This window comes from Camellia sinensis, chromosome 8 (genome assembly GCF_055761805.1).
Source record: "Camellia sinensis isolate YWXY chromosome 8, ASM5576180v1, whole genome shotgun sequence".
In the NCBI taxonomy this organism is placed as follows: domain Eukaryota; kingdom Viridiplantae; phylum Streptophyta; class Magnoliopsida; order Ericales; family Theaceae; genus Camellia; species Camellia sinensis.
In genome coordinates, this window is record NC_138968.1 from 121,858,263 (window position 1) to 121,870,898 (window position 12,636).

Consider the following 12,636-nt stretch of genomic DNA (forward strand, 5'->3'; position numbering starts at 1 on the left):
ACGAACTAGCAGGCTTTGCTTCAATGGTAGATACATCCATCCCTCATCCATTGCTTATCGACTACTTACCAAGACCAAGCATCGAAGACCCAGAAGCAAAAGAAGTATGCTGCGCAGATCTAGGCCCCTCATGGATGGATCCCATCATATTATTTCTGAAAGATGGCGTCCTACCGGAAGAAAAGAAAGAAGCCAACAAAATTAGAGCGAAGTCACAGCGATTTTGGCTCTCTTCATCCATGGCATTGTACAAAAAATCATTTTCAGGACCCTATCTAAAGTGTGTCCACCCCAGCAAAGTGGAAGCATTCTTGTACGAGATATACGAAGGGGTGTGCGGAAGCTATCAAGGAGGAAGATCGCTAGCTTACAGGGCCATTTCGCAAGGATACTGGTGGCCATACATGCAGGCAGACTCAGAGAAATATGTGAAGAAGTGCGAGAAATGCCAAAAATTCGCACACCAAATACATCAACCAGCTAGAGAACTCCTACCATTGACCAGCCCATGGCCCTTTGCAATGTGGGGCTTGGACATCGTAGGACCACTTCCAACAGCACCCGGAAACAGGAAGTTCTTTCTCGCAGCAACAGACTACTTCACAAAGTGGGTGGAAGCAGAAGCATTGGCATCAATCAAGGAAAAAGATGTGAAGAAGTTCGTCTGGCAAAATATCATTACTAGATTCGGCATACCTAAAGCCCTCATATCAGACAACAGCACCTAGTTTGATGGCAAAATCTTTAGAAGCTTTTGTAAAGAATACAAGATAGAGTTCTACAATTCTACACCAGCATATCCTCAAGCAAATGGCCAAGCAGAAGCTTCAAATAAGGTTGTCTTGGATAGACTGAAGAAAAGTTTAGAGAAGGCAAAAGGCAAGTGGGCGGAAGAACTTCCTCATGTTTTATGGGCTTACCGTACCACACCTCGACGATCAACAGGAGAAACACCATTCTCCTTGGCCTATGGAATGGAAGCAGTAATCCCACTGGAAGTTAGCCTCCCTACAATTCAAAGCGAAAATTTTGATCCAGGCTTGAATGGAGAAGCCATAGCATTGGAGCTCGACCTTACGGAAGAAAGAAGAGAAAGAGCACTAGTTCACATTGCCTCATATCAACAAGAGTTATCTAGGAAATACAACAAGACAGTGCATCCAAGACAATTCAAGATCGGCGATTGGGTACTACGCAAAGTGATGGGAAACACCCTGGTGCTAGGAGATGGCAAGCTAGGGCTTAATTGGGAAGGTTCTTACAAAGTGGTTGGGTTAGCTGGCAAAGGGGCATACCACCTAGAAGACAAGGACGGCAAAGCAATCCCTAGACCATGGAACACCGCCAATCTCAAGTTATTTTATTTTAAACTTTCCTCTTTCAAACATGTGTAATTTTTTCTTTCCTCAATAAAAAACAATCAATTCTTTTCAGCATGAGTTGTTCTCTATAAAAGTTAGCTTTAGTGAAGTTTAGGTACATTGCAAACATTCTATTCTAAGTTGGTTGGAAAAACCAACTTAGAGGTTGGCTGGATTAAACCAACACCCCTCCTAAGCCCAGGATAAGAATCCAGGCTGCAGGACGTTTGGTCGGAATAACCAAACATTTTATTCTAAGTTTGGCTAGAAAAACCAACTTAGAGGTTGGCTGGATTAAACCAACACCCCTCCTAAGCCCATGATAAGGATCCAGGCTGCAGGACGTTTGGTCGGAATAACCAAACATTTTATTCTAAGTTTGGCTGGAAAAACCAACTTAGAGGTTGGCTGGATTAAACCAACACCCCTCCTAAGCCCAGGATAAGGATCCAGGCTGCAGGACGTTTGGTCGAAATAACCAAACATTTTATTCTAAGTTGGCTGGAAAAACCAACTTAGAGGTTGGCTAGATTAAACCAACACCCCTCCTAAGCCCAGGATAAGGATCCAGGCTGCAGGACGTTTGGTCGGAATAACCAAACATTTTATTCTAAGTTTGGCTGGAAAAACCAACTTAGAGGTTGGCTGGATTAAACCAACACCCCTCCTAAGCCCAGGATAAGGATCCAGGCTGCAGGACGTTTGGTCGGAATAACCAAACATTTTATTCTAAGTTGGCTGGAAAAACTAACTTAGAGGTTGGCTGGATTAAACCAACCCTTAGTACTTTTTAACCGAAGTAAGGACATCGGCTAAAGAGTGGTTGGCTGGATTAAACCAACTCTTAGTACTCTTTAGCCGAAGTAAGGACATCGGCTAAAGAGTGGTTGGCTAGATTAAACCAACTCTTAGTACTCTTTAGCCAAAGTAAAGACATCGGCTAAAGAGTGGTTGGCTAGATTAAACCAACTCTTAGTATTCTTTAGCCGAAGAAAGGACATTGGCTAAAGAGTGGTTGGCTAGTAAGCTCAGTCAGATTGCTCAGCTGAGACTGGAATAAAGTATCTCGGCCACACTACTATTAAAAAGGCAAGCTCAAACAGGAAATCAAACCGAGATAACAGTTGGAAGTGAAAAGATCATGGAAAAGTCATTGCAAGCACAAACATACAGATCAACCGAAATAAGAGTTCAAAACAAGAAATTTTTTCATTCATCAAAGGGCAATTACAAAGGGGGGGCTGTAGCGCGGTTACAAGAGCAAAAAGTAACAAAGAAAAGAAAGTATAAAATCAGTTAAAAAGGTCTTCAAGGTCGGCATCAATATCAACTTGAACACCGGTTGCAGATGGAAGATCAGTCTCAGTAGCAACTGGCAGAACGATGTCAGTCGACGGCTCAACAGTCCGGTCTTCAACCGTCGGCTCCAACTGAGCTGATTGATCGTTGCCTTGCTCGTTGACTACCAGAGTAACAGTTGGCTCAACTTCTTCATCATCATCATCTGAACCCTGCAAAAATTGTTGTTGGACAAAAGCAGCATACTCCGCTAGTGAGGCCGGAATGAAATACTGAGGAGCATTGTAGACCTCGGTTTCGGGCCCACAGCCGAGCTGTTCTACAGCACTTCTCCAGCCGCACTTGAAGAATAAGTCTTTCGCCCCCTCACATTATGGAATATAGAGGCCTTCTGCCTCCTTGAAACCTGCGGCGTTGGCATCTCCCACCTTCTTCTTCAAATCGGCTATTTCGGCGTCCTTTTTCCCTTCAAGCTTGACCAGCTTACGAAGGTACTTGTCGTTCATTACGACCAACGCCTTCTGTTTGTCAGCTTCAGCCGAGGTAACTAGTCCGGTTAGACGAGTTACCTCAACCTCTAGCTCGGCCGATTTTCGGTGGGATTCCTTCAGTTCGGTCGTTTTTTCTTCAACTTCTGCCAGGGCCTGCCTCGCCGTTTTCCTGAGCTCCAATACTTTTTGGTGGGCAATTTGGCTCTTCTGAAGAGACTGAAATGAATGTAAAGAAATCAATGAGGAAACCGAACTGAAAGTTAGAAGGAATTTTTTTTTTAAAGTTAGAGACAAGGGGCATCATACCAGGATCATGGACTTTGTGGCCGATCGAATGGCCTTCAGCTCGGTCAAATTCTGGTGGTGTTCCATGTCTGCTGGAAGGCACACACTTTTTGCAAGATTGAAGGCCATCAAGTGATCCTTCTCAGCAACCACCGAATCGGTATCTTGAATAAGGCGGTTCTGAAATTTCAGCTTCGGTGCCCACCTGGAAGAGCCAGCCCGGTCAGAAGGCTCTGGCTGTGGAATTGGTGGAGGGATGGATTCGTCCTCATCCACAAGACGCTGTTCGGTCGGGGTAGATCGGGCGCGCTTGGATGGGCGTGATGAGGAAGGCTGTTGAAAAGGAAGGGCCACAACGGCAGGTTGCGTTTGGCTTGGTGGCGGTACTTCGGGTCTGTTGGTCTCGGTCAAGAGCGCCCTGACTCTATTTCTTTTGGCCATTTCTTCTTCAGCGGTCAATGGGATTAGTCTGATTTCTGGCAAGGTTGGGTCCGGTTCTGGGGCCTCCTCTAGTAGAAAGTCGGTCACTCTGGCTTTTCGGCGGCCGCTGTATCTATAGGTCGGTTCGAACTTTAGCAGCTTGGCCCAACTACGTTCTGGATACTGTAGTGCGGCGCGCAAGGTCGCTAGATTTGGGTAGCTGTATTGGGAATGGAGGTGGGCAGAATCTACGAAAGAAGACAACTGTTAGTTCGGCAGAAAAATTGAAAACCGAAATATTGTAAAATACACAAGAAAACCGAAGTAAATATACCAGGTGTTCTTTTTTTCCAATTGATGCTTTGGCTAGGAATCTGGGCTTGATGATCCTCAAAGTTCCCAGACACCCAAAAAAAATCGTCGTCATTCAAGTCTTTATCCGGTGTGTTTTTCATTATTTTCTCACGTCGGCGACGTATTCTGAGATAGTACACCCAGCCGTCTTCCTTCGAACCAATGGAGTATTGGTGAAAGATTTCGGCCAGACCGAGGTTGAGACCGGCTTGGCGGTTTAGTTCGGCTATTCCCATTATTATACGGTATGAATTGGTGGATAGTTGGGTTGGGCATAGTCTGGTTTGCCTAAGAAACTCACAAATTAAGGGTTGGACTGGAAATCATAGTCCGGTTTCAATTATGGACAAAAGTGTGAAGGGGACAAAGCCTTCATTTCCCCAGGGTATGACATCTTTTTCGGCCAGGGTAAGGTGTACATCGTCAGGTATGCCATAATCCCTTCGGAATTCGGCTAGACCACCTGGCGTCTCTACTAGAAATCTATACTTCCCCATTTATTGTATAATTTAAGAATAAATTAGTTCGGTTCAAAAATTATGCTCAGTAGCTCGGTTGAGCGCGCAGAGGAGTGCCTGGGCAACCTAAGTCTGCAAAGTAGAAAACAAAGGGGTTAAGCACAGATCATTGGACCGTGCTACAAAATAAAAGTAAAAAATAGGAGCCCTACTTCGGCTATGCGGATGCTATAGGTTCTAACTCGGTTTCTGCAAGGTGATTGGTAGCTCGGTTTGAGCAGGGCTTTTATTAGTTCGGGCTTGGCAAGCGTCTCGATATCTCGGTTGTGGAAACGGTTCTGTTTGACCGGTTGATCGTCTAGGGGCAGCTTTCTGAGTTCCGTCTAAAAAACTAAGAAAGCTGGTTTAGCCCCAAAGGCCTAGATCAGTTGGAGTTCAGGTATCTCAGTATGCTAAGTGCAAACTTAGTTTGGATTGGTTACCTCGGCTAAGGTCTATCAAGAAGTGGTTTGACTTATTCAAAGCTACTGGTGTTGACATAAAGTGTTAGTCCGGTTGTAAGCTGACTAGACTTTTACCTAGCTTAAACAGTATCGTAGTTCGGTTGCATCATGATTCTGGATCAAAAACCAGTTTCCTACAGGATATTACATGTACTCATGTGTTCTATTGTTAAGTTTTTCCAGAAAAGTACAGAGCAAAGCGAAATGAACAAATATGTTTTGCAAAAACACAGAAAACAAAATACGAAAACAAACAGAGCAAGAAAGATGGATTTGCTTACCAGATTGAAGTAGAAGACCTGGAGATGGAAGCAACGGCAGTAAAAGAGGAACACGAAGCAAGCTTCACAGTTGCAAAAGTTGGAGAGCAATGGAGCTTGAAAGAGAGAATGAGGGAAATAAGAAATACAGGTGAATCCAAAGATGAGGAGATTGTTTTGTGAAAAGGATGAAAGTGGAAGGGCGGGAACTGTTCAAATTTTACGAAGTACGAGGGCGGCGGGACAGCTGCAGAGGGCCAATCGAGACCGGCCACGTGTCATTAGAATAAGAATCTATTCAGTAACTGTGATTGAAGGGACGTTCTGACCAAACAAGTACAACCCGGTATGAATTTAGTTCGGCTGGAACAGACGAGGAATCTTAGCTCGGCTGGAAGTCAGGTAATCCCTATCATGCTTCGTAGATGGAATTAAGGGGCAATTGAGAGGGTAATTTATGAGAAAATTGGGCCGAGCTGGGTAATGGGCCGTTATGAGCCACAATACAAAGGGCCGAGTAAAATGGCCATGTAAGTTACTTCGATCATGTGGATATTCTGAAGTTTGTCCGGTCCTAAGGCTGTGAAGCTAGTCCGGTCTGATGTAAGATCGAAGTTAGATCGGTCTAACGGTACCTTTGAGTTAGACCGGTCTTGGAGTTACACCAGTCACGACTTGTTAGTTCGGTCTAACCACGCCATGGTTTGTGCATGAGAAGCCGACGTAAGAGCAGTAAAAGGAAAAGCTAGTTCGGCTTATTCTACGGCTATACATAGTCATGTTTATTTCGGTCATGTTGGAGTTCGGCCATGATAAAACCATCTCACTTGGTTTAAGCAGTGAGGGGGGTGTTGAAAGATAAGCATTATCTTTCAGGAGTATGAATCCTAGGAGGACTCTGTATGGAGGAGTAGAAGTTCTACTAGGATTGTGCCACACGAAACCTATAAAAGCTCACAAACATCACCTTTGGAAAGGTAACACACAACTTTGCTTTCTGAATACACAGAGTTTTTGTCTATTTGTCAAGCTTACTGACTTAGGCATCGGAGAGGTTTCCGGCACACACCCGCCGGCTAGCTCACGTTTGTGTTTTCAAGTGATAAAGCGACGACGTACAGAGGAGCGCAGACTTGATCAACAGGATTATACGAGAAGGTTTATTTCTTTCCCGTACATTAAGTATGTTTAAATACTTATGCATAGAGGTTTTGTCCTTGGTCATCGGTGGAGGATGACATTGTGATATTGAATAGATTATGTATATGTAATATACTTGGAATTATCTGTATTGGTTGAATAGATTTTTGTGTATGTAGTACACACGGATTATGTTTGTTTGTTGCATTATGTGATGGTTGGAAATGTGCACGTGTTGAGAATAAGAGGTACCATTACCTTCAAGCTAACGTTTGGAGAATTGGCTGCGTTGAGAATTTAGCTAACGCCTGAAGAACTTGGCAGAGATACCATTATTTTCCAGCTGGTGACTGGTAAATTGGCATGAGTATTGGAAAGGTGTATCCTTGGTTTACCGTACTTGATGCAGGTAGAGCGTTGATGGGTTTCTTGTTTTTATCTTAGTTCTCTTAATGTGTTTTATGCACAGTGATAATTATTTTGTGGAGGATGTCACTTGTCTTATATGGTTATGTGAGAAGTATTTTATGTGTATCGTCTTCATGTTCGTTTGGGATACTTCTATTCGGAACTTGTAATTTAGAATTGGGTGTGAGTACAGTAATTGGGAAAAGTATCTGGATTTCGTGGGTTTGTCTTCAAATACCTAATATTGTCTGGAAAATGTAAAATAAAGTGGTAACAAGAAGAAAGAAAAGTGATTGGTTTTGTGAGTGTTGGATAAATTAAATGATTATGAGAAAAGTACCTATATAAGTATATCTTTATGTATAAACCGCACTTATGTATATGGTATAACTTAAAGCATTCATGATCATATCTATCTATATGTTGTTATTGTTTAGGATCATGTTGGGATTCCTACTGGACTTTATATTCATCCCACGTTGCTAATCCTTTTTCAGGTGAACATTGTAGCTCGACTTTTTCGCTCCTCCTTTTGAAAGTCGAATAAGCCCTACAGTATCGGACTCCCGTGGTTTTGAATCTGATTTCACAAGTGTAATGTGAAATAGATAAACACCAAAGAGTCCCAATCCGGCAAATCTTTTAGAAAATTGATTTTGAATCAAACTGTAAAAAATAGACTGCTTTGTTAGATACAGAGTCGCCACCTAAATATTTTTTTGAAAAATCTAGGAAACCCATTACTTGTGCCAAAGGTCACGTGTCCGTCATCACCAAGATTATCTCGACTCGGGAACTTAGGTACGAGAGGGGAAGGTCATGAATTGAGCACCCCCGCTCGCCCGATCAAAGATCGGCCTCTACTAATTATGATATGAATCTTATGTACATTATATGCTATTGTTTTGGTTTATTAGGCTAGCATTACTATGTGACGCGCATACACAAGTATAGACTAACTTGCAAAAATTAGAACATTTTGATTCATGTTTGTTTTGAAAATCGTTTTGAATATGTATCACTTGAAAAAATGATCGCATATGAACATTACTCAAATTATTCCAATTCAAGCAATTAGCCTCCATCCATAGGCATTCAAGCAATTATAACACTTAAGCACTTAGCCTCATGGCAAGCATGCTAAACATGGCAACATCGACACTCATGCAATTATGCTAAAGCGAGTAAAGGCTCTCCTAGTACTCCAAGCCAAAATAGTGATAAAGTTAGAAAAAATACATGATTTTTAACTTTGCAATATGACTAATGCAACACATACAATATGCAACAAATAGGCTCGGCTACTAATATGGCATATGAATCAATTAAATAACATGCGGTTTAGACACATTTTTCAAAGAAGTATTAAACTAACAATGCAAGTGAATGATGAACCAAGCCTCGGTGCATGCAATACAAGTTGATGCAAACATGGAGAATGCTAAACAAAACATGATACTCCTAAACTAACCATCATAAGCTAGTAAAATAAAAGAGAGAAAGACATAGGGTTGGAAGACATACACATTATTACAACATTGCGCTCTCACAAAGGAGAGTCTGATTGAACTAACTAGCTAACTAATTAAAGCTAAGCTAATTATTACAAAACAAATTAAATTAGCTAAACTACTTAAGTAATTATTACAAAAATAAATTAATTAACTAATCTAGGTAATTAAAATAATTACAACACGAGACAAATTAGCTATTCTAACTAATTAATTACAAAGCCACTATTTGAATCTCAACACAAATATATGCAACACGAATCTCGAGGATAGATGGAGGGCTCATGCATGGATGCGGTTTCCACCCAAAAAAGGCATTATTTCTATTGTTGCATGTCTCTGTTGCACAGCATAACACATGCACTGATTTCCATCTCCAGACCAACTCTGTTTTGCTTCAGGAGAACACTGCTTGATTTTGCATTGGTGGCCGGCAAAGGGCCTGTCGGCCACTGATGATGGCTTGTCGGCCACTGATGATAGAACTTTCATGCTGCAAAATAGAGCAAATAGAGCAGAGACAGTGTATTCTCAAGGGTTTTTTTTGCACAATTTACCCCTCTGTATCATGAACAGATCAAAGGAGTAGTAAGCTTGGTTAATAAACCATCAATCTATGCAATTTCATTGCATGATGGCCTATAAACCAAAGTGTGCAAGTTCAATAAATGCAACAAAATAAGACTCTCAAAACCACTTCCCTATCATGAAAGATCAAAGAAAGTAGTTGACAATGAATCTTGAACCGTTTTCATCACTAATGAGTATGAAACGACTCAAGACTCTAGGGTTCAATTAACGCCCAATTAAACCCAAACAAGTTATTATCTTGCACTTTTTTTTAGCCTCAATTTCATTACTCCATTTTAGATTACCATCCATTCTTTATTCAATTGAGTCCAAAAGGTGAAGTTAAGTCCTCTAATGGAAAGAGGGCTCAAACCAAGAGTTGAGACATCATACCGTTGGTAATGAACCCCCAAAGGGATTAAACCATTAAGCAGGACATCTCAATCTCATGCTTAAACAAACAAATAATTTGAAACCACTTTCAAAGCAAAACAAAAGCCAAGAAAGGAATAAGGTTGCAGAGGTGATTAAGAGTGATCACAAGTATGGAAAGTCATAAATAAATGCAATCAACTTAAATAAGATGGTGTCTAATGCCTAAAACACCAAACTCATGAGGACAATTACACTACAAGCATGCAAAATAAAGCTCAAATGCAACAAACACTTAAAGACAGTCCTAAAACATGCGTAAATTAAGACAAAAACAGCTAAATTAATATGCTAAAACATGAAGCATGCTAGACTAGTAAGCAAAGCACAAAGAGGGGAGGCTAACCCCTCCAATTTTGGACTTCAAACCATGATTTTAGTCACCGAAATAACTCTAAAAATCAGTGTTTAAAAGCTCAAAAAAATATAGTGTAAAGGTGGAAAACACAAGGGGTAAAGGCCTTGAGGACAAGGTGCAAAGAAAGGTGAACACCTTTCAACCTTTATTGGCCTTAAAACCCGAACTTCAGCCCAAAAATACAGAGTTTTTATAGCCCAAAAATAGTTGGAAAAGAGTAAGGAAAAAAGTAGATAAAGCAAGTAAAGAGGCAAAGCTTTATACCTCTTGAAGAGGAAATCAATTCCAAGCAATAAATCAAGGCAAACACAACCTCAAGAGCTCAAATAAGTCTCAAAGATACCTCGGCTCAAGGATGGAGAGGTTTGGTTAAGAGTGTATAGGTAAAGGTGAAGGATATGTAAGCAAGGGTTAAGAAATTTGCAAGAAAAAGAGAGAAATGTAGAGAGAGAGGAAAAATTTTGCTCCAAAATTTTTCTAGCCTTAAAAGCAAGAGAGAAGGTCCTCTATATATAGAAAACATGGAATTTCCCTCATAAACATCTAACCATACACGTGGGAGTAGATGCAAGCATCTATGCAAACAGCTGGCACAGCTGTCACAAAATATCTACAAAAGACATTGGTGGCCGGCCGGCTAACACTGGTGGTCGGCAGGCCACATCAGTAGCCGACAGCCCAAAGAGGTTGCCAGAGGTTGCAGGCTTGAAGATCTCTGCGTTTAGTCCAAAAATGAGGCAACAGGTCTGTAAAGTTTGAAGGGCTCAAAGCTGTGGCATTCCGCTGAGGATTTCGAACACTTGACAAGCATATAGACTCATCATTGGGTGTGCAAGCGATGACGTCCAAGTCGTAAGGGCTGTCAAAAATGGGGTGTTTACAAACATCGAGAAGTATTTCAAGATTGAGGATCTTCATTATCTGTTGGCCACGGGGCCTTTTAATTGTTGACTGAATTGCTGTACAAGAGTTGAACCCTTTTCTTTCATGTTATTGATGTAAGCATATGGGTAATTTACTGAAATTATGTCTCATGTTGTATTCATTATGTATTTGAATGAGAGAACCTTTACTTAATTGTCTTTATTGATGTATTGAAGTTCCATACGTTAACTCTGAAATTGTGTTATAATAAACAATTTAGTAATGTTACCCGAGTATTAAAAAGTGGGGCGTTACAAAGTTGAGAGAGAAAAAGAGATGGCGAGAGAAAGAGGAGAGGGAAAAAAAAGGAGTTAGGGTTTTATTTTGGTGGCTTCATTAATTCTCCAAGTATTTTTTGATTTTCGAAAAATAATTGTGAGTGCAAAGCCCACTTCCCTTAATTTATGTTTATTTCATAGTTTTTATTTATTTATTTATTTTATTTATTTGATGTTGGTTTGATATTGTATTGGCATAAAGACGATGGATTGATTTCAATTATTTTGGTTAGTTATGTATGCAAGGTTTAGGGTTTATACATATATATATATATATATATATTTATTTTATGATTTTAATCACACTCATAGATATATAAAATTAAAATAAACTAGGAACCCATAGATAAATTCTGAATATTCCACCATGACTCCAAGAATTGTTGTTTTATTTGAGTGCTAGTGAGAAAAAGTGTATACAAAAAAAGTGAAGATTATGAGATTGATTTGAATGCCTTAGGCTCGGCATTGTTATATTTGTTTTCATGAGTAGGTAAGGGGTTGTGTGTATATATATTGTTGTCTTGTTCTCAGAAGTAGATGAGTGTTTTGATTTACGTGCGTACGTATATCCTAACCGTCCGGGGAGTGTGGGTCAAACTTGGGACGATATCTCCGTGCAAGTTTGGCTTCGGAGCGGTGTTAAGTATACGGGCAGCACATGGGATATATGTGTAGGCCAGAAGTAAAGGGCCGAAGTGGTGGACCTAAGGTTCAAAGAATTAAATATGAGTTTATTGATATAGTTTAATTGTATTGATTTGTACATCTCAAAAAATAGTAAACAATCTCGATAAATTACAAAATTTAGCAGAGGCATGTATACTTAATTCTAGACAACTTTTGTATTTTAACTTTATACTAAAAAGATCAATTAGAACTTGTAATCGGATGATCTTGGTTACAATAGTTTTATTCATTTTAGCGATGTAGACTTTAGATGTTGTTTTAACCCACAAAACGAGCTCATTTTCATTGATTTCGCGTAAACTGAAGTAAACATTATTCTGAACATTTTTTGTGTTTTGAACTTTTTCTAAAAAAAATCATCTTAGGGCCATTGCTTTTCGTTTTCAGTTTTAGATTGTTCAGTTGAATTCTGTCTAGGTTCTTCTATCAAGTTTTTCTCTCAACCTGTTCGGTTGTCTTTTAGGAAATTTGATTCTGTACAACTTTTGTTCTTTGAATTTTGGTCAATTCGAATGATTTAAGCATGAAACAGTATATTTTTATACTTCTTCAGTAATTTACTTATGATTAAATTATACTAACCTTATTTTTTGCAGAATGGTGGGTGTTATTAAATTTTTATGCAGGACTGATCCACTATATTATGTTTGTTTATTTATTTTTGTATACTCAATTTATGTTTAGTTGTGTACGAGCATGAAACTAAATGCTACCGTATCTCAAGAAACTATCCCTTCGTCTCGGTGCCGATGGAACTACTTGTCTTGTCCCGTAACAAGAGTCAAATGTACTTCTGTTTGTGTTTGGTGGACATGTGGGTGTCAAATCTTGTACTTATATCAGTATTCTTGTATATTGACCTATTTTGTCTCTTGGCATCTCAGGTGCGTTCTG